The sequence below is a fragment of the Desmodus rotundus genome, chromosome 2 (assembly GCF_022682495.2).
Source record: "Desmodus rotundus isolate HL8 chromosome 2, HLdesRot8A.1, whole genome shotgun sequence".
In the NCBI taxonomy this organism is placed as follows: Eukaryota; Metazoa; Chordata; class Mammalia; order Chiroptera; family Phyllostomidae; genus Desmodus; species Desmodus rotundus.
In genome coordinates, this window is record NC_071388.1 from 54,715,404 (window position 1) to 54,740,140 (window position 24,737).

A 24,737-nucleotide genomic window follows, 5' to 3' on the forward strand; every position below is an offset into this window, starting at 1 on the left:
CACTACTCACTTTCTTCTCTGCACTAAGGGAACCATAATTTACTGTCGGTGGGAAGGCAGACTGGTGCAGCCACTGTGGAAAAGGGTGTGCAGTTTCCTCAGAAAATTAAAAATGGAACTGCCTTTTGACTCAGAGTTTCCACTTCTGGGAATATACCCTATAATGTACAAGAATGGTAGCTAATAAATGGTATTTATTATAATTATAACCACAGTTGTTGTTATTTGCATGCCCAGCATATACTCAATGCTTATTTAAAACAAATAAAATGTCAATAAGAAAAAAAAACAGAGTCTCCAAACTCTAATTCAAAAGAATTTATGTACCCCTATGTTCAAGTAGCACTATTTACAATAGCCAAGATTTAGAAACAGGCTAAGTGCCGATCAGTACATGAGTGGCTAAAAAAAAACTGTGGTACATTTACACAATGGAATACTACGCAAAAGAAAAAAGAAGGAATTCCTGCCTTTTGTGACAGCATGGATGGAACTGGAGACTATTTTGCTAAGTGTAGTCAGTGAAGGACAAATATCATATGATCTCACTTATAGGAATAACCTAATGAATAAAATAAACTGATGAGTAAGACCGGACCAGGGGCATGGACTCATGGAATAGACTGACAGTTGTAAGGTGTGGGGGGAGGTGGGGACTGATTGAAAGAAGGTGAAGGGATTACTCAAAGAACATACATGAAGGAGCCATGGACATGGACAACAGTGTGGAAGTGGGAGGTAGGTTCAGTGGAGGGGGGTGAAGGGGAAAGAATGGTACAACTGTAATAGCATAAACAATAAAACATTTAAAAAGTAAATAAAATTTAACAAAAGACAAGCACATTTCTAAATATAGACATTCAATGCATTACTTATTTTAAATATTCCATTTACCCAAGAACAGATAAGCCCCTTTAGTAAAAACTATTCAAAGGGAAAACAGTCAAAATAGTAAAATATTGACAAATGACAAACACCTCTCCTATAGAGGACACTTACTGATCACGTATTTGGTGCTGGCCATTTTGCCCGACACCATTGATTACAGCTGTGATGCTGTAAACAGTGTCCTTGAACAGCATAGTGTAGCAAAGGACACACAAATTAACAAAGTTAACAACTTGCACAGAAAGTCCTATAGTGCAGTATTAAAAAAATGCTGTGCACATTCACAATTTGGGTAACTTTCCCAACCTTCCAGATTTGGAAATGAATTTATAAGGTGTTGAAGAGTAAAAACATATTGCCATCCAAGAATGAAGAAAAGTATTCCAAGGAGAAGCATTAAAAAAATGAAATGACCTAACATATGTCCTCATAAAAAGTATCTCAAGTATGTCCACTCCTATCCACAGACACTGGCACAGCCTGGTCTCAGCCACCATCCTCTCCCACCAGAGTGCAGTAATTCTCACTAACTCCTCTGTGATCCCACCTTGCCCCCTCATCCCCTGCCAGGAATCCTTCACAGAGCAGACAGAGCCATTTTTTTATTTTTACTATATATTAGATCTTGTCACTGCTGCTTAAAATTTGTCAAGGTTTTCCATTTTTTTTAATGAAATTCAAACTCCTTATCAAAGCCTCAATAATCTGACCGTTCTTCACACTTCGAGCTCTGCATCCCTAACTGGCTGTGATGTATATCATCCTTAAACTCTTTCCCCAGTCAGCTTGCTTGCGAAACCGTATTTTTAAATGCTCACATACATTTCAGAACCAGAATCTATTTTGATAGTATTTTCTGAAGTTGGCTAACTGTTTGGTGCTTTTTTTTATCCTATTAGAAACAGACGATCTCAGGGAAAAGGTATCTAAATTAGAACTATATGGGAATACCTACTTGTTTACTAGTTGTTCGTCAAGCAATTGAAAAAAAATAGTATTTCTTTAAACTTGGAATAATATTTGAATTGCAAAAGAAAGGCTTCCTTTCCAAAGTACTCAGGTCCTAGATAACTCAGACCCTTCCAGAGAGGATAACTAGAAAAAAAACCGTATTTAATTAGTATGCACATAAGCTTGTAGGAACTGGACAGTAACAAGGTCATGCAGAATTACTGGGCCAAGACTTGAGAGACAATGGAAGTCCAGAGATGTGAGTGCGGCATTTGAGAACAATTGCTCTTGGATTTTCATCATTCCAGGGGTAGTAGGGCTTTAGGGAGACTGAAAGGCTGAACAGGTTCCTGGGGCAAGGGAGGCAAATGTGCATCCAAAGCAGCAGAGAGATGTGTCTCTTGTGCATGGTGAGGGGCTGACCAGGTGTCTACCAGGACTCATGGAATTGTATCCTAACTTTGAATTACTCACTCATCCAAATGGATTAAGGAGATTCCCAGGCCATTTATAGTTCTAGGAACTATAAATGTCAGGCAGGAACAAACAAGTCTTCTTTAGAGGAAGATGACACCATCCTAGTCCTCAAGTTTTTTCTATAAATAATTTTTTTCAAGTACAATGTCTGGTATATGATGAAAAATGATCAGGCCTATGAAGAGACAAGAACCTTGACTGACAACCGCAGAAATAACAAACGACAGAAACAGATTCATTTTCTGGAAAAAAAAAGTTCCAAACTATATTAAACTTTAATAAGTAAAGGATAAATGATGTGATTTCTAAAGTAATAACTAAAGTAAAAATAAAAGCATATATAACTTCCAAGGTTAATAAAAGGAAAAAATTAGAATAATAAGTCTAAAGAAAAGAAATCAAAAGAGGAAGGAAACATCAAACAAATGAAACAAAACAAAAACTAGTGTAAAGTATTTAAAATAAAATATATCTGAAATTAGAGTTGATGTTAATGAACTAGATAATTCACCTAAAAAACAAAGTATGTCAAAATAGATCCCAAAAGAAAGTGCAACCAGAACAATGAAGGAGAGACGGAGGCCCAGGGTAGAAAGCAAGCAATGCCTTTCAGTAGCTTTGGCATCGAGAAACCGATTTCACCTGTTGGGGTCTCTCTTTCCTTTCTGTAAAGTGGCAAGTAGCAGAATTCATTTGTCCAGGGACAGCTGGGCAGTGAATTCATTTAGGTAAGGGTCCTGTGGTAGTGCTTGGCACACAGTAGTGTTTCTCCCTCTTTCCCCTGTGAGATAAATAAGACCTACTTTTCTTATAATCAGATTCACTTAAACTGAAGTGCACCTTTAATTTTAAAGTGACTTTACATGATTAGGTCTGCTTAGCTCTGAACAGAAACAGCTATTTTATTAATTGGGTCATTGAAGTACATGGCATGAGACTTGGTGCGTAATTTTAAAAATTAAATATATCTTATATCCTTAAATATTTTGCTGATATTTTTGGTTGAATGTGAGTAATAAGTGGGATGTTGCTACCTTTGTGACCATACTTCATTATATAAACATCTAAGTTTTAATCAGGCAGTTATTATGCTAATACATTCATTAACAGTGGATATTTATTTTCCACACCTAACCATCTACAATCTTGAAAACTAATTTAAATAGATCTTTTTTATAGCAGTTCTGTGAAAACTGTATATTCATTAAATTAAGGATCACTTTGCATGCCAGCACATTCGAATTATACTTTGAAATGGTACAAGAAAAACAGCAGGTGTATCCAAAATATATTTTTCTTCTGTTGCTAAGGCAACATTGTTCTGTCTTTAAAAGAGTGGAACGATGCAGAAACAAGGCAAGGTTCTGTCTGGATTCAATGAGAAAGTGCCCTTCATATTTGCCAATATGGTGTGGCCAGTGTGATTCTGAAATGTTCTAATATTATGTCATCTGTGCTACATTTTATAAGTTTTATTGTCAATAAAACAAGTTCTGTTAGCAAAATTTTGAGCAGTTCTCTCGCTATTTCCACCTCTAACACACTGTTTACCATTTACTGCCCCAAAGGAGATCTGACGTGGCTCTGAGCATTCCTCAAGCTGAGGGTATAATTTGATGATGAAAAAGAGAACATTGCAAGATTTATGGGCTAGATTCCCAAACATCAGGAAAAACTAGGTTGGTAGCAAGATGCCTATCTTCTCATGCTTTTCTTTTTGTTTTCAGTTTTTTAAAAATTTTTATTGTTATTCAATTACAGTTGTATGCCTTTTCTCCCCATCCCTCCACCCCACCCCAGCTGAACTCCCCTCCCTCCCCCTCTTCCACCCCCCATTCTGATTCTGTCCATGTGTCCTTTATAGTAGTTCCTGTAATCCCCTCTCTCATGCTTTTCTTATTCAAGAAATCCTTCTCTGATTACTACCCACCCTTGTTAATATGTAGATATTCTCTCTCCATTTATGCAAGTTCAGTTATGCTCTCTTTCCCTCTCTCTCTCTCTCTCTCCCCGCTCCTTCCTCCCTTCTTCCCTCTTTGCCTCCCTCCCTCCCTCTCTCACTTTCTTGGACCAAACATGGGGAAGATCGTATGAGCATGGAAAGGTACCATTTTTTTATGATAGCATAGAAACTACCATGTAGTCATTATTTAACTTGCGGGTGTTGGGTCATATGGGATAGCAAGAAACATTGGACCTTCTTGGAGAGTCCAGAATGGAAAAGTTCTGGCAATCAATGTGTGGCTCCAAGTCCTCCTACTGAAAATACCAGTACAACCTGTAAGGAGAACCATCTCCTTTGACATAAAAAGCAGTTACAGGGCTGAGCAATATCAATCAAGAGAAAAGCAGATAAACTGTGATTCCAAAAATTATGTTGTTGGCTAACACATTTGGCCTTCATTCTTGAAAGTCCTTTCAATTTTTTAGTGTTTGATAAAGGACCTGTTAGAACTGAGTTATAAAGAGGTGGTGTACGAAATCAATGTGCTGATACATATGAAGTCAATTTAGGGTAAATGTCCCAAAATATTTTTTAGAAATTATTTTACCAAGAAAAAAAAGAGTTCTCACTAGTGTTATTTTATGTGAGATTGTGTGAAATTAATAGTTCTTTTCTAAGATAATTAAAAATTTGAGATAAACCAGGAATGCTACTCAACCTCTACACATATTTGTGTAAAGTCTATTTTGAAGATTTATTATCATATTGAAACTTCCCCTTTGCTCCAGAAAAGTACAAAAATAAACAAATAGAACAACTCAAACTGCCCTTTACTAAAGTATGTATAATGCTAACAATTTAAGGAGATAAACAGTACACTTTATTACTAAAAGTTAAAAACCTTTAAATGTTGAGTCTCAAACAACACATCACTATAACCACATCTTGTCTTTATCTCACAAGTTTTAAAGTACAATTGAAAATTATGCAGCATGTTTTGAAGACTTCTCACTTAACATCTACAATAATAGAAGAAAAATGACCTCTCCTTTTGTCTGTGGATTTGACTGTTTCAGATGAAGTTTAACATGTGTCTTAGAGGAGGATGTTATTAATGATATTTTCTCCAATATTTATTCTTTCTCTTAAGTTACTTCATATTTGGAACAAAATAGGACATCTGGAATTAATAAAAACACAAAATCATTGTGATAGTGCTAACAAAGACAGTTATTAAGTCCTAGCTAAACTATTTTGTGGCTTAAAATCCAATAGAAAAATAGTAAAAATATTGACCACAGTCCCTGAAATACAGAAAGCCATTTTTGAAACAAATAAAAATAATCTGCAAGAAAAGATAAGAGAGAAAATAATGGAAGAAGCAAGGTTTAAATATCTATTTGGCAAATAATTAACTAAAAATTCCAACTACTGTGATTTACTCAGAACAATTCAAAAAACCCACAACTTAAAATAAAATTCTATAAACCATAAAGGAAATTTTACACTTACTACTTTCAAGCTACTATAGATAGAACTTAAAGATTGCTAGACATATTTTAAAGTGCTGCAGGGGATGGGGCATTTTGGTAGTTATTGGGCTCATAAAGTCCCATATTCCCACATAGAAAGTTTGCAAAAAATGAAGAAGATAAAAGGAAGGTGGGGGTAAAAAGTAAATGGGGTAAGGAAAGAAAGTAGAAGAGCGAGAGACAGAGAATGTGGTCCTGACCTCCTGGAATACAACTGGCTCTAGTAGTCCACTAGATCATAAAGAGAAACCTTCAGCAAATTCGATTAAGAAAACTAAAGACATGAAACAAACAAACAATTGTTGGTTTCCAAACTGGCCCCCGAATATGAAGGGAAGGAAAGACCAAAGAAAAAGCAGACCACTCCAGATTTGTAGGTGGCAGATTTAATATGCAAGGAAATTTACTCATACTGGTATACAGGGTTTGTCTTGGGTGACTGTGAGATGAGTAGATCTCCACATCCACCCACCAGAATCTGAAAGTTTCTATAGAGGCCTTAATTAACTGTGTTCAGTCATATATGCCACCCAGATGGTCTCAAGAGCACACTGCTCTCTCAAGGCTTAGTCCTTGAAATGGCTCCCACTGTAGGGATGGTGGGCAGGACATACTTTCCAAGGTCATGGGAGGGGGTGAGGAGCCTCAATTGCCTGAGTCTAGCTCATGGGTCAACTGATGGTCACCACTCTCAATGACTTTCCCCAACAACAATTTGGGAGTTATATGGAAGGCCTAGTTATATTCAAAGATCCCTTTTTTTTAAGAACCACGTCTAACTTTACAAGAGTAAATTTGAAATTATAACAAAAATCGCTTTTTTTAGAAAAATACAAAGTTGGTCTCATAAAAAATAAGCATTGTTCTCACTATGGAAAATAAATAGCACAGATAAACTCTCTTAAAACCATACATAATAATGTAAGGTGTAACTGGCAAGTTCTACCAAACCTTAAGAAACTGATACAGCCTGTGTTGTTATGTAAGCTGCTCAAGAGTAGTGAAATATATGTGCTCTGTGTTGAGTTTCAGAAATGCTATTAAGACTCAAAGCTAAGGAAAAGAGGATCTAGATTGTATTCTAAATTTGGAAATTTTCAAGGAGAAGGTACATGCAACTATGACACATGCCAATGCAATAAAAGGAAAAACGAAAACTACACAGATGCAAATACTGGCAGAAATTATCTTTTCCTATATGCTATTTTATTTAACAAATCTAAGAAAATAGTGTGTTAAAATAGAATTAATACGTAGCCAACTAACTAGCCTCAGGATAAGCATAAAATTGGTGAGCTTACTTATACAGCAGTAATAAAAATCATTTAGTAAATTTATTACTTTAAGAAAATCCATTTAAAATAGCAATAAAATATATTTTAAAAAACTATAGTCATACATTTGGAAAGAAAGATTTGATGAGAATATAAAACTCAACTAAATGATATTAGAAAGGTACAAAATAATCAAAGATATAGAACATGACCTAGAGAAATATTCAATATTTTAAAGACATGAATTCTCCATGCAAGCTCAACGAGAATCTAAACTTTTTTTTAATTTCACAAATTAAAAACTATGAAAATTAATCATCAGAAACCTCATTTAAAACAGAGTCAAGAGGCTAGAAGAGAGAATTCTCACACAGGTGTCACTCAAGGAACACTACCAGTCCCAATGGAAAAAAAGTACCTTGACTGTTCAACAGGAAGTGATACTTACTTAGGCCCTCAGCAGGAAGAAGAAAAGATTCCTCTTTGCCCAATAATAGCTCAGTCAATGGGAAGCTGCCATAACTCAGTCAATGAGAAGTCACTATACTTTGAACTTCTCATTTCTTCTTCTTTGTTTACAACAGCTTCTGCCAAATCCACAGAACAGTATTCCTCTCCTTTGTTTCTCTGGATTTGAACATAGCTTGCACTAGACTGCAATTCCCAAATTGAAATTCTTTGTTTTTTCTGACTAAACCCATTTTGCTGGAGAAATATTTGGCTAACTTTTTAAAAAGTCAACATTATCAACTTTAATCCAAGAAACCAAAATGCTGAAGCTGAACCAAATATGTTTTCAAGAGAAAAATGAGAAATGATTTGCTGTACTAAAATTTAAAACAAGTTATAAAATAATATTTTTTAATTTTCATTTTGGTGTATATAAGACAAATGTAACAATGAAGGAGAATAAAAGATTGAGAAATATATTTGTATATTCATTTGAATTTAATAAATAATAAAAACAACATTCCACATCATTAAGAATGATAATTTAATCAAATATGTTCAATAAACTGGTTATTATCCATTTGTGGAAAATAAAGTAAATCATCATACAAGTCACAAAATTAACTCTATGTATTAAATTTCTAAATAGGAAATTTTAAGATATGGAGTAATTCCCAAATATATTGTAGAAAAGTAAGTTACAAGAAAATATAAACAACATTTATGGAAATGGGAAAAAACAGATTACTGTATGAATTTATACATCTCTAAATGATATAGTAAATCATACTGATAATGTGGTTATCTTTAGGAAAGAGTCTTGGATTTTTAACTACGTAGGAAACTTGGTTTATCTTCATGATTTCATATCTTTAAATAAAAATTCAATTAATTATTTTGTTATTAAAATTTTAATTATAATTTTAAATGGCAGGGGGCCAGGAGAAAATAATATAAAATTAAATCCGCAGACATTTAATCAGCTTAAATATGGCAGAAATTATATCTTGTTACTTAAAGAAAAATATCAGTTCATTTTTTTATATAGCCAGCACACAAATCATGTTAAATCGAGGCCATATTTTCACCTGTGGAAACCATTCATAAGTGCTTGAAGCTGTCACTTATATCTCCAATTGGAGAATACATAGTACATCTGAGGCTCTCTTTAATATTATAGCAGAGCTTTCTGCAACTTAATAGAGTTAAGGAAAATAAACGTGAACTTAAATGACTTTTATCTTTGCTCTGAAAGACCCAAGATAAAAATACACAGTTAAAAAAGTTACTTTTGGGGCAAATTGACCATTGTAATATTGTTCAACAGACCAAGACACAAGTATGTCAACTACTTACAGCAAGCAACCCCCGTGGAGGGTAATGTCATGAATGGAGGTGGTGCTCTCTGAGGAGGTATAAAGGAGGTGAAATAGCGACAGTGCCAGCACCCTTTGAGGAAATTACATTTTAATTTTGTGGTATTTTTCCAAGGTTTTGTCAAAGATTTCTGTAAAAATTTCAATTCCAACAATATTTATTTAGGGTATCTCTATCAAGATACATAAGCAGAATACCTAAAATCTGGATTTTATAATCTGGAAAGATGAAGCCAACAAGTACAAAACAATTAAGGACCATTAGAAGATAATATGTTCTCAAGTGTTAATTGATGTTATGAAATATATAAAGCTGTAATATCTCCAGACTGGAGTGGGTCATTGGTATCTGGCAATATTAATTCATTGAGTAAATTGAAATAAGACTTAAATTCTTATAGTCAAATTATCTACATATATTTTTATCTCTACACTATCCTGCCAAAGGATATCTGTCCTGAGTTGACTAATTTCAGTGTGTATCAGGGAACTCACAAATCATTATGGGTCAGCTCAGAAGATTCTCATCTCAGTTGAAGTCTACCTCTCTATGGCTATCGGCCATATTTCCCCTGGGGCATACAGGAAAAAGTATATAATCTTCCTTTTTATATGATAATCTTAAAATGCTTGAACACTTTTCCACTCCTGAAGTCTTCTGATCTCCAGGGTGATGGTTTGCTCTGTAATCTTCCTCATGTGATCTTGATTTGAATCCCTTCTCTGTCCTGGTCACTCTCCTGTCCCAGTGTTTTGTCCTTCTGTATCTGGATACGCTAGTTAGGACTCCCTTTGCTATGATCAAATGAAACAAACCTGAGTTTTATAAGCCCAAAGGTATGGGGAGAGACATAATTAGAATAATGCAAAGGAATCCTTTTTACACCAATGTGGAGAATTCATCTTGCCCACAAAACACTATATGGAGGGACCAGAAAACCATCACAAGCCAAAGCTCCCCATTTCTCATGCCTCCTTCTGTCTGTATAACAAATCTGACTTCTTTCTCATTTGCAATATCCTCCTTCTTTTATATTTGCTTGCTATTTTGTTCTGCTGCCTGAATACTGGACTAGAGATTCTCAAAGCTCTAAGTTTAGATATTACAGGTCAAGATCAACAGGAATTGTTCATGTAACCTGTCCATGAAGAAGACCCTGACATGCCCCAGTTTGGATGTGAGGAACAACCGCTTGTGTGCCCAATGCACTCTGTCTCTACGGGGTGGGGTTGTCTTGTTCAAAATGACTGTTAGAGGCTCAACCAGGGACTGGGGTACAGATAAGACAAACAAAACAAGTTGGGCAGATAGCTTGAAATGTGGAACTCAGAGCTAAAATATAAAACTCCAGGACTGATATAGGTAGCATCACAGTAGCATAACATGATGTCAACAGAGATGAAATTACTATATTTCCTTTTATAGATCAGGAAACTGAGATATAGCATAAGTGAATGTCTTCAAGTTTTGTGGGTTTTGTGGATAAATAACAATAGTAATATGACACCCAAAGTAGGGGTTTAGAAGCCTGCCACCACCAATAAGCAAATTCTAACGGCAAAGGTTGATGAGAAAGGAAAGAGGTTTTTATTCAAATGCTGCACAATATGGGAGAATGGCAGTCTCTTGTCTCAAAGCCCATCCACTCCAGGAAACCCACAGAAAAGCCCAATCATCCTCAGTCAGACCAAAACCAAAGCCAGTTTCCAGAGTTTCTTCTCCCATTTAAAGTAACATCCTCTAGGAACCACAGGTGGCCACCAAGCGGTCACCCAGGCACCTCTGCTTTTCTCCCAGCTACTGGTAGGCCTCAAACTCCCTCCCAAAACCCGCATGTGGGGCTGGTGCCACCATCAACCTTGCAGCTTCCAAAGTCAAAAGGTCCTGCAAATTCACCAGCAAGTATGTTTGCCAGGTGGGTGAAGACAGCCTCCATTACTTCCACTGAGATTATATTAGTTTTGGGTGTGGAAGGAGCCAGGTGCTTTTTCAGAAATGCCCAATTAACTTCCCCAACTTCTGTAAATTCCACGAGGGTCCACTCCCCTCAACCCCCATCAATCCTTTCTATTCCCCAGGCTAGACTGACAGGTTTCTTTGATCCCATACCTCCCCCTGCCACCATTCTGACCTCTATGGTACATGTGCCTGCCTCCCCCTGGTCCCACCCCAACTCAGGTACTAGAAAGGGGTAGGAGGGCTTTTCCCCTATCCAATGATCTTGTTAGCCTCACACATGCTCAGTATAATACTTTCTCCTGACACCATCTTTCCTGAGGGCAGGGGATCTGCCGCCAGGAGCAGGACACTTTGCATTGGGGCTGGACCATTCACAAAGTGCCAGCTTGCTTGCCCAGACACCGTGACCCTGCCCACTACCTTGCCTCACTGCCTTGGGTGGCTTGCAATCTCCTCCGGTGGCCTCTCCTGTACCCCACCCTCTGTGTGCTCCCAGCAGTCTGGCCAAGCTATTGGTATCACTAACACATTTCTTTTGAATCCCACTTTATTCCCCCGGGAAGTTTTTCATGGAAAGATTTTTCTAACAAAATATTTCTCCCACCAAAATCTGAAAAAATAATTACCATAGACCTAATGATGTCAGCCAGAGAAAATAGCCAAACTTTCATATGAAAATTATTTCATGTTGAAATACTACTACCAGAATTCCTAGTTGCATTCAAAAAGTTAGGTACATGAAAATTTGCCTATAATAACCATGGAACAAATTCTGAATTATTAATATTTCATATTATATAATCGATCTTTCTCTGCTATAAACATCTTAACTGAATTACCTAAGAGAAAACCTTTAATAATTTTTAAAAAATAAAAGGTTAAAATGATTTTAACCAGCTATTTCTATACCACTTTGAATTTGATTTCTAATTTCTTCTTGCATTGTCCATATTTCCTTACTTTCTGTATTTTCTTTCTTCTGGACTTTGGGGCCTTGATCCTGGAGGGACTACTCTTTCCAGAAGTAGTTAATTCCTAGAGATAGCAAATTACCCTGCTAGTATGCCTTTGACATAGAAACCAGCTAATCCAAAACCCACACCCTCAACTATCTCCCTTATCAGCCTCTCCCACAATAAGCCAATATTCCCTCTGCTATAAATCACTCCAGGACAGGTACCAGACAAGTAGAGCCTGCCCCTACAGAGTCAACTGAAATTATTCAAACTATCCAATCCTAAACTTACTCAGCATGCCTACACTATTTCACTCATTCTTCCTGCAAAACTCAAAAAAAGGCTCTGGATCATAATCTCTTTCCTTCTTCCACCTCCTGATCATCCCTGGTCTCTCCCCATGTGAACCTGCACAGCCCAGCATTCCAGTTTGGTGGGGTCTGTGATCATCAACCTCTTCCACCATAATAATCGTTTCCATGTGTGCTGTTTGTACACACTCCCTGCCTACTTGTTGACTCCACAAAGTCTATTTGGCCAAGTTACCTTTAATCAGAGTCTCTCCTTACCATGTGAGGACACATTCCCTGCCTGGCAATAAGATTGGGGACTGGGATTATACCCTAAGAACACTGAAACACCAATCCAAAAGAATCTGTGCACCCCAATGTTCATAGCAGCACAATTTACAATAGCCAAGTACTGGAAGCAACCGAAGTGCCCATCAGCAAACGAGTGGATCCAAAAACTATGGTATATTTACACAATGGAATTCTACGCAGCAGAGAGAAAGAAGGAGCTTATACCCTTTGCAACAGCATGGATGAAACTGGAGAGCATTATGCTTAGTGAAATAAGCCAGGAAGTGAGGGACAAATACCATATGATCTCACCTTTAACTGGAACATAAGCAATAGAAGGAAAAAGCAAACAAAATATAACCAGAGTCATTGAAGTTAAGAACAATCTAACAATAGCCAGGGCGGGGGTGGGGGGTGGGGGCGGGGACAGTGGGTAGAGGGGATTACAGGAACTACTATAAAGGACACATGGACAAAACCAAGGGGGAGGGTGGAGAGGGGGGAGGGAGGTGGGTTTAACTGGGGTGGGGTGGAGGGACGGGGAGAAAAGGCATACAACTGTAATTGAATAACAATAAAAAAAATTAAAAAAAAAAAAAGATTGGACAGTAACAATCCAGAGACTCTATATACATGTAGACATTAATATTTTTTCAGTACAATTTCCATTTTATTTTCTCCAAAGAATTTTTCTTTGGTCCTTAAGGACTTAGCTCTTTACATGGGCTTTGGCAGAAATCATTGGGTGGCATCTGCAGGTCTAAATTAGTGTGGGAGAGGGGTGGGGGGTTGTCCTTCCAGGCCTCACAGGAATGAGTCCTGACTACCTTGCTGTGAATGGCACAGCACACACAGTAATGTAGTTTCTCATACAGCTTGAGAAATACGTCAGCATCAAGGACACTTGCTTTGGAAATGTCCCTAATGTCTGTGGCCTCTTATGTGTTTCTAACCATGGACTTCTTATTGGCCTTGTCCTTGAGCGTGCACTGGGCACAGCCGATGCAGGAATAGGCTGTGCGTAGCTGTGGTCCTTTGGGCCACTGCCTCTGTTCCTTCTTTTCTGGGTCATCTTGAAAGCAAGCACCCAACTGAAGGTATTGATTTTTATTTTTGGCAATATTTTCCTCATCCTTTCATCCTCACATTGTTGAGAAAAAAAATCATAGTTTAATCATTCTCTTTTGACTTTTTCCCAAGGTTTTCACTTAGAAGGCCCTCTGTTAATAATGTTATTTACCGTTCATAGAAAAATAAATTACTAAGTTTTAAGAAAATGTGTGGCCCCATAATACTCATGTAAGTGATTTATTTATTGTATGCATTGGCTAAAGTAATCTGGAAACAATCTAAATGCTTATTTTTAAGTCAGCATTTAAATAAATTAGGTTGTCCAAGTAATATGCTAGGGTCTTGGGGAGAGATGGCATAAGGATAAATAAGACAATTCCTACTCTCAGACAATGTGGTAAAGGCAATAAAATACACAGACATTACTACAATTCAAGACAGGATATAAGGGCAATGCGGTACATTATAGAGTGTTTATGGGGGGGATAATGGTATAAAAGGAAGAACAGCTCAAATATAATAGGGAAGACAACCTGATTTCATACCTAGAAAACCCAAGATAGGTCACTGAAGAGCCATTAAAACCAACAAGTGAGTTTGAGAAGGAGATTGTATAGAAGAGCAGACAACAGCCAGGGGCTTTTGCTACATCAGCAAGAGCCAATCACAAAATCTCAGGGGAGGAAACACCTATTAATGTCCACAACCAAAACTATAAGTGCAGGAATAAATCTAATGAGAAATGGGCAAGACCTGCTTGAATAAAGCCATAAAACTTCACCAAGGGCCATAAAATGGAATTGAATAAATGGCGAGATGCCCCATGTGTTACATAAAAAGATACACTATTGCAAAGTGACAGTTCTCCTCAAATTGATTTGTTATTCAATGTATTCCAATAAAAAGTCCAATCAATTTCTTTTTGGAATTTGATGAATAGATTCCAAGTTTATCCTGGAAAAGACAATAAGCAAGAAGAACCAAGAAAATGTCAAGAGAAATAAAAGGAAAAGAAGGGAGAGGAGACATTTTCTGCCATATATTATAGCATACTCTAAAGCTAAAATATCAATAATTAAAACAGAATGATATTCATGAAGGATTGGATAAATAGATTAAATTGGAAAAATGAAATATTCCAGAAACAGACCCCATATATCTGGAAATTTAATATGTGATAGAAGAGGCATTTTATTAGCAGAAAGAATGAACTGCTCCAGTGTGTGATGCTGTCCTTGAGCCCACTCTTTTCCACTAAAGAAAAAGGCACCAGGCAGGATGGGGAGCCTCCTGGTATAGGAGTCAGAGACACCTGGATTTGAATCCCAGCTGTACCAGCTAAAGCTGTATCACATTGCACATGTTTCCTCAGTTCTCTGAGCTTTCTTTGAAAAATGGAGAACTCAGTCCATGTCATCTACCTCACATGATTGTGATGACAAAAAAGTAATCTGTACATATAAACAGAGCTTGCATTGTGCAGGCACACCTTGGAGATACTGTAATTCCAGACCACTGTAATAAAGTGAGTATTGTAAAAGTAATTAAGTAAATGCATGAACGAATAAATAAATAAATAAATAAATAAATAAACAACGTGGGTTGTGACAAAAAGCTATTATCCCACTGAACAAAATATGGTATGCATCATTATTCGCTATTACAGAACTATCACTTAACTATCAGAAGTCTGAGCAGCATATATGGCCTCAGGCACATAAAGATTACAAGTAATATGTAACTAGGATTTATGTAATTATAATCACATTTTATTCATATGCTGTCTACAGGGGACTTTAGAAAGAAAATTATAGAAGTATCTTCGGAGAAAGAAACTCGAAAGGGATAGGAATGGGAAAGAGGGTTGTGGTGTTGTCTATTTATCATTTTAAATTTTTTGTGAAACTGAATTTCTAAAATCTTGTGATATTTTCCTTTTTAATTAGATTTTTTAAAGTCCGTCTATTATGCAAACATTTTACATTTACTTCTGTTTTCACCCAGATTATTTATAAATCTTCATTTCTTTTCCAATCTAAAGTTTTGCATTCATGTTTTCCAAACAAAAAAGTAACTTTACAACTTACTAAAATTTGCAAAAAATGTAATTTTAAAATATTTAAATAACATTACATAATTTAATAATATAGTAATAATATATAGTAATTTAATAATATTAGTTACTATAATACTATAGTAAAAATTTTTAATAATATAATAGAAAGAAAAACTGTCAGCCAAAAATCCCATAATCTGGCAAAACTTTTTCAGAAGTGAGGGAGAAATTAAATCATTACCACTAAACAGAATTTGAGGAAGTTTGCTACCACTAGAACTTCCATGTAAGTAGTTCTCAAGAAAATCGCGCAGGTTAAAATAAAAGAACATCTGGCAATAGCTGAAGCTATATGAAAAAGTAAACATCTCAAGAAAAGTAAATACATAGGCAGTTATAAAAGCTAGTTTGTTGTAACAGCTCGTAACTGTACTGTGTGCTACATAATTGAAGGTACTAATACACCTGAAAGAGTAGTACATATGTTGTGGCACATAGTATATAAAGATGTCACTGTGAGACGCCGACAACTGAAAAGGGAGGAGGCGAAGCTGTAACGGGGCAGTTTTTGCCTGTAATGGAAGTTAAGCTGATAGAAATTCAACTAGAGAGTTGAACTTTATGTTGTTAAATGTAATCCCTGTGGCAACCACAAAGACAATTCTATGAAATATAAACAAAGGAAATGAAAAAGAAACTTAAATGTTTCACTAAAAGAAATTACCTAAACACAAAAGAATGCAGTAAAGCTGACAATGAGGGACAAAAAAAGCTATAAGGCATATATATATAAAGCAAATAGTAAAGTGACAGAAGTAAGTCCCTCCTTATCAGTAATTACTTTAAATGTAAATGGATTAAACTCTTCAATAAAAACACAAGATTGGTGGAATGGATAAAAAGACAAAATCTAACTGTATGCTATCTATAAAAGACCCACTTTATTTATTTATTTTGTCAGTTTCATCCACTGTACTGTTGATTCCCTGTAAATTGTTCTTCATTTCAATTAGTGTATCCTTTATTTCTGACTGAATTATTTTTATTGAGGTCCTCCCTAAGTGCCCTGAGCATCCTTATAAGCAGTGTTTGAACTCTGCATCTAGTAGATTGCTTGTCTCCATTTTGTTTAGTTTGTTCCCTGGAATTTTGTTCTATTCTTTCATTTGGGCCATGTTTCCTTGACTCCTCATTTTGGCAGCCTCCTGTGTTTATTTCTATGTAGTAGGTAGAGCTGCTACATATCCCAGGCTTAATAGAGTGACTTAATGTAGTAGATGTCCTCTAAGGTCCATGGCACAGCATCCCCTATCACCCAAGACAGGTACTCAAGTTACACCCATCGTGTGGGCTATGAATACTGTCCTGTTGTAGTTGAGCCTTGATTGCTGTTGGCACATCCAGTGTCAGCCACTGTCTGTGTTCTGTCTGGGGTTACACAGCACAAACTAGAGTGATCTGCAGATGACAGCTACTTCGCTGGGCTTGGAGATACCCAGGCAAGGCCAAGCTGTGAAGCAAGACCAGCTGCTGCTAGTGGTGGGCCTGGGGAAAGTTAGCAAGAGGTACAGAGCTCATTGAAGCCAGCTGCTGCTTATTTAAGAGAATTTAGGAAAGTCTGAAGCATGAGCCAAAACAAGCCATTCATGTGGAAAAGGTACTACGAACAGCTTGGGTAAGCCCAAAAATTGGGTGGAGCAAGGCCTCTGTGAATCAACAGGGTGGGGCAAACAGTTGAGCCACGTCGATGGAGTCTCAGATATGGTGCCCACCTGCCAACTCTATGGCTGTGTGAGGGAAGGGCTCAGAAAAGTAACAATGGCCTCTGCCAGCATTTCTGTCTGAGAGAAAGCTGCCTCCCAGCTATCACCCTGATGCCAGACAATTCCAAAGGCACAAATAGAATAAAAGTAAAAGAATGAAAAAAAGATATTCCGTGCAAATATTAACCAAAAGAAAGAACAGGTGTGTATACAAATATTAGACAAAGTATACTTTAAGTCACAATATTTGCAAGAGACAAAGGACATTATATATCAATTAAAGGTTCAATACAGAAAGAAGATATAACAATTATAAACACTTTCACAATAATAATAGATGATCAAAATATATGAAGCAAAAATGGACAGAATTAAAGGGAAAAATAGATAGTTCTATAGTAATAGTTAGAAATTTCAATACCCCATTCTCAGTAATGGATAGAGCAGATGAACAGAAGATAAATAAGGAAATAAAGGAGTTAAAAAGAAGCACAATAATGCAACTACATCCAACAGACATCCAATGAACCAATGAACGCTCTACCCAATTAAAGCATACACATTCTTCTCAAACACATATAGGACATTAGATAAGAATAGATAATATGTTAGGCCACAAATTATGTCTCATTAGATTTAAAAATATACACGTCACAAATGTGTTCTCTCACAATGCATTTTCCAAGAAAACTGGAAAATTCACAAATCTGCAGAAATTAAGCAACACACGTTTCTTTTATTTAAATCCTCACCCAAGGATATGTTCATTGATTTGGAGAGAGAAGAAGGTGGGGGAGAGCCAGAGGGGGAGAAACATTGATGTGAGAGAGAAACATCGATCAGTTGCACCCCAACTGAGGATCAAAGCCACAATTTAGGTATGTGCCCTGACCAGGGATCAAACCTGCAACCTTTTGGTGTATGGGACAATGCTCCAACCAACTGAGCTACCTGGCCAGTGCTAATCGACATACTCTTCAGCAACCAATGAATCAAAGGAAAAAATGCAAGGAAAATCAGAAAACAAAAACGCAGCATACCTATTCTTATGGAATACAGTGAAAGAAATGCTGAGGGAGGATTTATAGCTCTTTATTTATTGTTTACTTTTCAAAACAAGAGAGATTTCAAATCAATAGCCTAACATTACAACTTAAGGAACTAGAAAAAGAAAAAACTAAACCCAAAACTAGCAGAAGGAAGAGAACAATTTAGAGCACAGGTAACTGAAATAGAAAATAGAAGAGTAATATAGAAAAATCAATAAAATGAAAAGTTTGGGTTTAGACAGATCAGCAAAACTGGTAAAACTAGGTGGATTAACTAAGAAAAGTAAAGACTCAAAGTTTTACTGAAACAAAAATGAAAATGGGGACATTACCACTGATTCCACAGAAGTAAAAAGGATTATAAGAGAGTACGATGAAGAATTATATGTCAAAAAATTGGATAACCTAGATGAAATGAGCAAATTTCAAGAAACACAAAACCTAGCAAGACTAAATTTTGAATAAGTAAAAAAATATGAACACACAAATAACAAGTAAAATATTTAGGAATTAACTACAGAGATGAAAGACTTGCACAATAAAAACTACAAAATATTGCTCCCTATTGCCAGAGGAATAAAGTGCCCTGGGTCCTTTCAGGACTCTTGGTTTTTGAGGAGTGACACAAATCGAGTAAGGGAAGAATGAGAAAAATTCCCTGGATTCCTGAAGGATTAAGTTATTTGAAAAGGAAATAATAATAAAAAAAATACTCAACATTCACAATTCTTCTGAAGGAAATGAAGGTAAACCACAAAACATGCCAAAGGCCAAGAAAGACCAACTTTCATAAGATGTACCTCAGGAGACAGAAGGAATCCTCAATCTTCTGAAGAAGGTGTAAGTCAGGAAGCAGAAGGAAACCTTTGAAACAGGCTGACTCAACCTTGTCCAGGGATTTAAAGAGGACAGTCCCGTTAGGCATTTGGACCATGAAGAATGCTAAGAGGAGTAGATAAGTTGGAAAGGCTTAGGGAAGAAATAAGAAGAGTAAGAAACAAGTTTGTGATGATGCATTGGAAGCAAAGACATTCACGCAGACGTCCTTTTCCTGCGTGCTTTAGGCTTTGAATTCTTTTTATTTTTTTAATCTGATAGTAAAATCTGGCCCCTGCTTTCTTTCTGTTAGCATTTCCTGATGTATCTTTTACCTTTGTTTTACTTTTAATCATCTGGTGGAATTTTGTTTTAGGTAGATTCCTTGTTACCATCATCTTACTGAATTTTATATCTTGACCCATTCTCCAGGTCTGTTTTTCAGTTGGGAAGTTTCAAACAAATGCATGAAAATATGTTCATCCCATATTGTAAAGTAAAACATAACAAGTTACAAAGCAGCATATTTAGTATCCGCTCACATTATGTAGGATAAAAATCCCAAATTGTGTGTGTGTACATATTTATGTGCATACATCAAAAACTTAACTGTGCTTATGTCTGTGTGGTGCCAGTTTTCTTTCTTCTTATATGTAATTTTTAATGAACACATGTCACAGAAAGAATTTAAAAATTTTAAGCAAGAGAACCAAGGAATTTGCAACAAACTTATAAGGCAATGGGAGCACCTAAACTCTTGATGATAGGATAACTATTAACCTCAAATGTAAACCTCCAATCACCTCTGGATCTCTTAGCCAGAGGAATAAAACTGGCAATTATTATAGAAAAAGTAAACTATAAAATATAGCTGAAAGAAAACAAGTCAATGGAAACATACCCCATGTTCATGGATTAGAAGACTTAAAATTAAGATGTCAGTACTACACAGAGCAATGTACAGATTCAGTGCAATCACTATCAAAATCCCAATGATAATTTTTATAGAAATATGAACCCATCCTGGAAGACATATGGAATCTCAAGCAACCCCAAATAACCCAAACAGTCTTTAAATATAAGAACAACCTAGAGGACTCACACTTTCTGATTTTAAAGTAGAGTAAAATTCACTTACTACAAAACTATATTAATCAGGACAGCACAGAACTAGAACAGAATAAATACCAAAAAAAAAAAAACCTTCACATGTACGGTCAGATGATTTTGATGAATATGTTGGACCATTCAATATGGAAAAGATGGACTTTTTAACAAATGATGGTGGGGAAACTGGACATCCATATGCTAAAGAATTAAGTTGGACACTTACCTAATACTACATACAAAAATTAACTCAAAATGTGTCAAAGACATAAATTTAAGACCTAGAACCCTGAAATTCTGACAAGAAAATATATGCCAAAAGTCTTATGAAACTGGATTTGGCAGTGATTTCTCAGATATGACACTAAAGACAAAGGCAACCAAACCAAAAATAGACAAATTAGATTTCATAAAAATTTAAACATTTTGTGCATCAAAAAACTGTTATCAACAGATTACAAAGGCAATCTATAGAATGGAATAAAATATTTTCAAATCATTTATCTGATAAAGGTAAATATCCAGACTATACATAGCACTCCTAAAACTCAAAATAAAAAATAAAAATAAAAATAAATAAAACCATAAATGACTTGATTCAAATTCAATTCAAAAATGAGCAAAAGATTTGAAGTTGTTCCTCCAAAGAAGATATACAAATAAGATATACAATAAGCACATAAAAAGATGCTGAAGATCATTAACCACAAGGGAAATGCAAATCCAAACTACAATGAGATATCATCTCATACCCATTAGGACAGTCACTATCAAAAACTCAGAAGTATTGGTGAGGATGTGGAGTGATTAAAATTCTTATGCACTGTTGATGGGGATGATGTGGAAAACAATGGCAATTCCTCAAAAAAATTAAAAATAGAATTACCATGATTTAGCAATTCCACATATGTACATACACCCAAAAGAATGTAAAGCAGTGTCTTAAAGAGATATTTGTACACCTGTGCTCATAGCAACATTATTCATAATAACTAAAATGTGGAAGTAACCCAAATGTCCACTGACAGATGAATGGGTAAGTAAAATGTGGTATACACATACAATGGAATACTGTTCAGATTTAAAAAGCAAGGACATGTTGACATGCTACAACATGAATCAACCTTTATGAAAGTATGCTAACTGAAATAAATCAATCACAGAAAGACAAATACTCTATGATTCCACTTATGAGTTAGTTAAAATAGTCAAAATCATAGACAGAAAGTAGAGAGGTGGTTGCCAGAGACTGAGAGGAAGGGCTAATAGTGGGTTATTGTTTAATGTGTGTAGAGTTTCAGTTTTACAAAATGTAAAATTTCTGGAGATGGATGGTACTAATGGTTGTACAATATTATGAATATATTTAATACCACTTAAAATGATTAATATGGTAAATTTTTTGTTATGTGTTCTTCACTACAATTTTTGTTTAAATTGAAAGAAAAAGAAAAGTACAAAATGAAATTTTAATAGGGTTTGGGTTGTACTAGTGTATGTATTTGTCAAAACTCAGCAATTGTATGTCTAATATTTGTATGTCATTGTTACATAAATTTTACCCCAAAAGAAGAAACTGTATTAAATACTGAACTCTGGTTAAAGATGTGTGTGCTGAATTAGATAGAAACATACTAGTATCTGCAATTACTTTGAAATATATAAGAAAAATAATGCAGATAGGAGGGTGGATAGAGGGATGCTAGATACATGCATGTGTGGTAGAGTGCATTGTCCAGCACTACGTGAAAATTGGAATCTAGGCTTTGAGTGTGTGAGTGCTTAGTATAAATTCTCTCAACTTTGCTGTATGTTTAAAATTTTTATTAAAATTTTAGGAAAAATGCATTTATTAAAAAGCAAATGGAAGAACCCTGAAACACCAATCCAAAAGAACCTGTGCACCCCAATGTTCATAGCAGCACAATTTACAATAGCCAAGTACTGGAAGCAACCTAAGTGCCCATCAGCAAATGAGTGGATCCAAAAACTATGGTATATTTACACAATGGAATTCTACACAGCAGAGAGAAAGAAGGAGCTTATACCCTTTGCAACAGCATGGATGGAACTGGAGAGCATTATGTTAAGTGAAATAAGCCAGGCGGTGAGGGACAAATACCATATGATCTCACCTTTAACTGGAACATAATAAATAGGAAAAAAAAAAAGGAAACAAAATATAACCAGAGACATTGAAGTTAAGAACAATCTAACAATGGATAGGGGGGAGTGGGGAGGGGACAGTGAGGAGAGGGGATTACAGGAACTACTATAAAGGACACATGGACAAAATGAAGGGGGATGGTGGAGGTGGGGGAGGGAGGGGGGTGTGGATGGGGTGGGGTGGAGGGATGGGGAGAAAAGACACACAACTGTAATTGAATAACAATTAAAAAAAAAAACGCAAATGGAGCCATTCAAACACATTAGCAGTTTGGGGTTATTTAGTTTAGGAGTAAATAGCTCTTCATATTTTACCAGTTACTGGAGTTGGTTTATAACAGAGTACACTCATCAATTTTATTGATATGTTTAGGAGACACTGTCCTCCATAATAACATTAACGTAGTGGCTCCCAAATAGTAAATTTCAATTATTACAAAAATTCTGTTTTGGTGAAACAGTCCCTTCCCTGTAATAGTGACTAGATGACATTTATTTCCAAATAAGAAAATGTTTGGATATTAATCAAATCATACACATAGAAAGCTCAGTTTATTTTCTTGTTTTTCAGAATCCACACTTCCTTAATTTGTTTACATTTCTAATAAATTCAACCACTAACTTATCTATTTGTATCTAATCTTCTGAAAGGGTATGACAAATTGTAATGTAATCTATTTCAATATTATGAATTGGTCCAAATGCACATTAAATCAGTTATGAAAACTAAATATTCGATGTCTAATTTGGTATCTTTCAGATACAAGGACAGTCTTAAAAGTAATTTTGCAGTGGATCTAATGAATTCTGGTAGTGTAAGTAATGGAAATGTAATATATTTTCCTGGTCCTCTTAGTTATCATTTGTTCAACTTTTTAAAATGAAACTTATGATTTTGAGTGAGGCTGCTCTCTTTAGACAGGTGCATGTGTTCTTTTTAACCTTGCGAGCAAAGAACGATAAGAGAAGATGGGTAAAAGTAATCAAAGATAGGAGAATTGATGAATGTGGGTGGAGGTGATGCTAATTTCACAGCCCAAATAATGTGTTTACAGATAGAATGCTCTCAGATCATTTGCAAAGCTAACTAAAGATTTCCCTACTTTCATTTTCTCAGTGCTCTGCAGTAAAATGCCTGTTAAAATGCCTGTAGCCTTTTCACATGTAATTTTTTTTTCTTAGTTTTCTTTTTTCTTTCTTTTTTTTAAATATATTTATTGATTATGCTATTACAGTTGTCCCATTTCCCCCCCCACTCCACTCCATCCTAAGAAAAAAAAGATCAAAAATAGGAACAGTAAAAATGACAGCAAACTCACAGTTATTAACGTTCACATAGAATTTTACTTTCTGTTAGAAACAAAAGCATGTGCACGAATTTTCATCTACTTGAATTTCTTCACATGATGTTAAAAAAAAAGTAGACCTTTTGTTTATTAGCTGTGTGAGCTTTAACAAGGCATTTAATTTATCTTGGACTCATTTACTCCATTTTTAAAATAGATACAATAGATAATAATATGAGAATTTATTGAAAAAGTGTATATACAAATACTTGCAAGCTGTGGAATACACAAATGTGAATTCATGCTATTATCCATGGCTTTTTACATAGCTGAGCCAAGGGCTATAAAAAGGATATACTATAGTATAAAACAAGGCTCCTGCTAGAAAGAATTGGGCTGTTCAAAAAGTTCATTCTCTGTTTAGGTAAAAATAAAAGACCCATTTTTATTTTCACCAGTAACTTTATTGAACAACATATTCACCATTTTGTTCCACTACCTTCTGCCATCTTTCAGGCAACTTTATAATTCCATCTTCCCAAAACTTTTTATCTTTTTGAGCAAAGAACTGTTCCAGGTGTCTTTTACAGTCTTCCAGGGAGTTGATTTTTTTTTTCCATTAAGAGAATTTTATAATGACCAAAATAAATGGAAATCTGAAGGTGCAAAGTCTGGTGAATATGGAAGGTGAATCAGAACTTCCCAGCCAAGCTGAAACAGTTTTTGCCTGGTCATCAAACAAACATGCAGTCTTGCATTATCTTGATGGAAGATTATGCATTTTCTGTTGACTAATTCCAGATGCTTTTCATAGAGTGCTGCTTTCAGTTGGTCTAACTGGGAGCAGTACTTGTTGGAATCAATCATTTGTGTATCCAGAAGGAGCTCATAATAGAGGACTCCCTTCCAACCCCACCATGTACACATCACTAGTCAGTTACCCTGAAGGTTAAGTGATATCCAGAGAGCTGCACGGGAGCAACTTCTGAGAACTCCTACACAGAGCACAAGGACCATCATTCCCTATGAGACT

General features: G+C 35.7%; 1 pseudogene; it reads left to right on the forward strand.

Moving 5' to 3' along the window:
* The first annotated feature begins 707 nt into the window (after positions 1–707).
* Positions 708–19,509, forward strand: LOC112300944 (transcription elongation factor A protein-like 8; annotated as a pseudogene).
* The last annotated feature ends 5,228 nt before the right edge of the window (positions 19,510–24,737 follow it).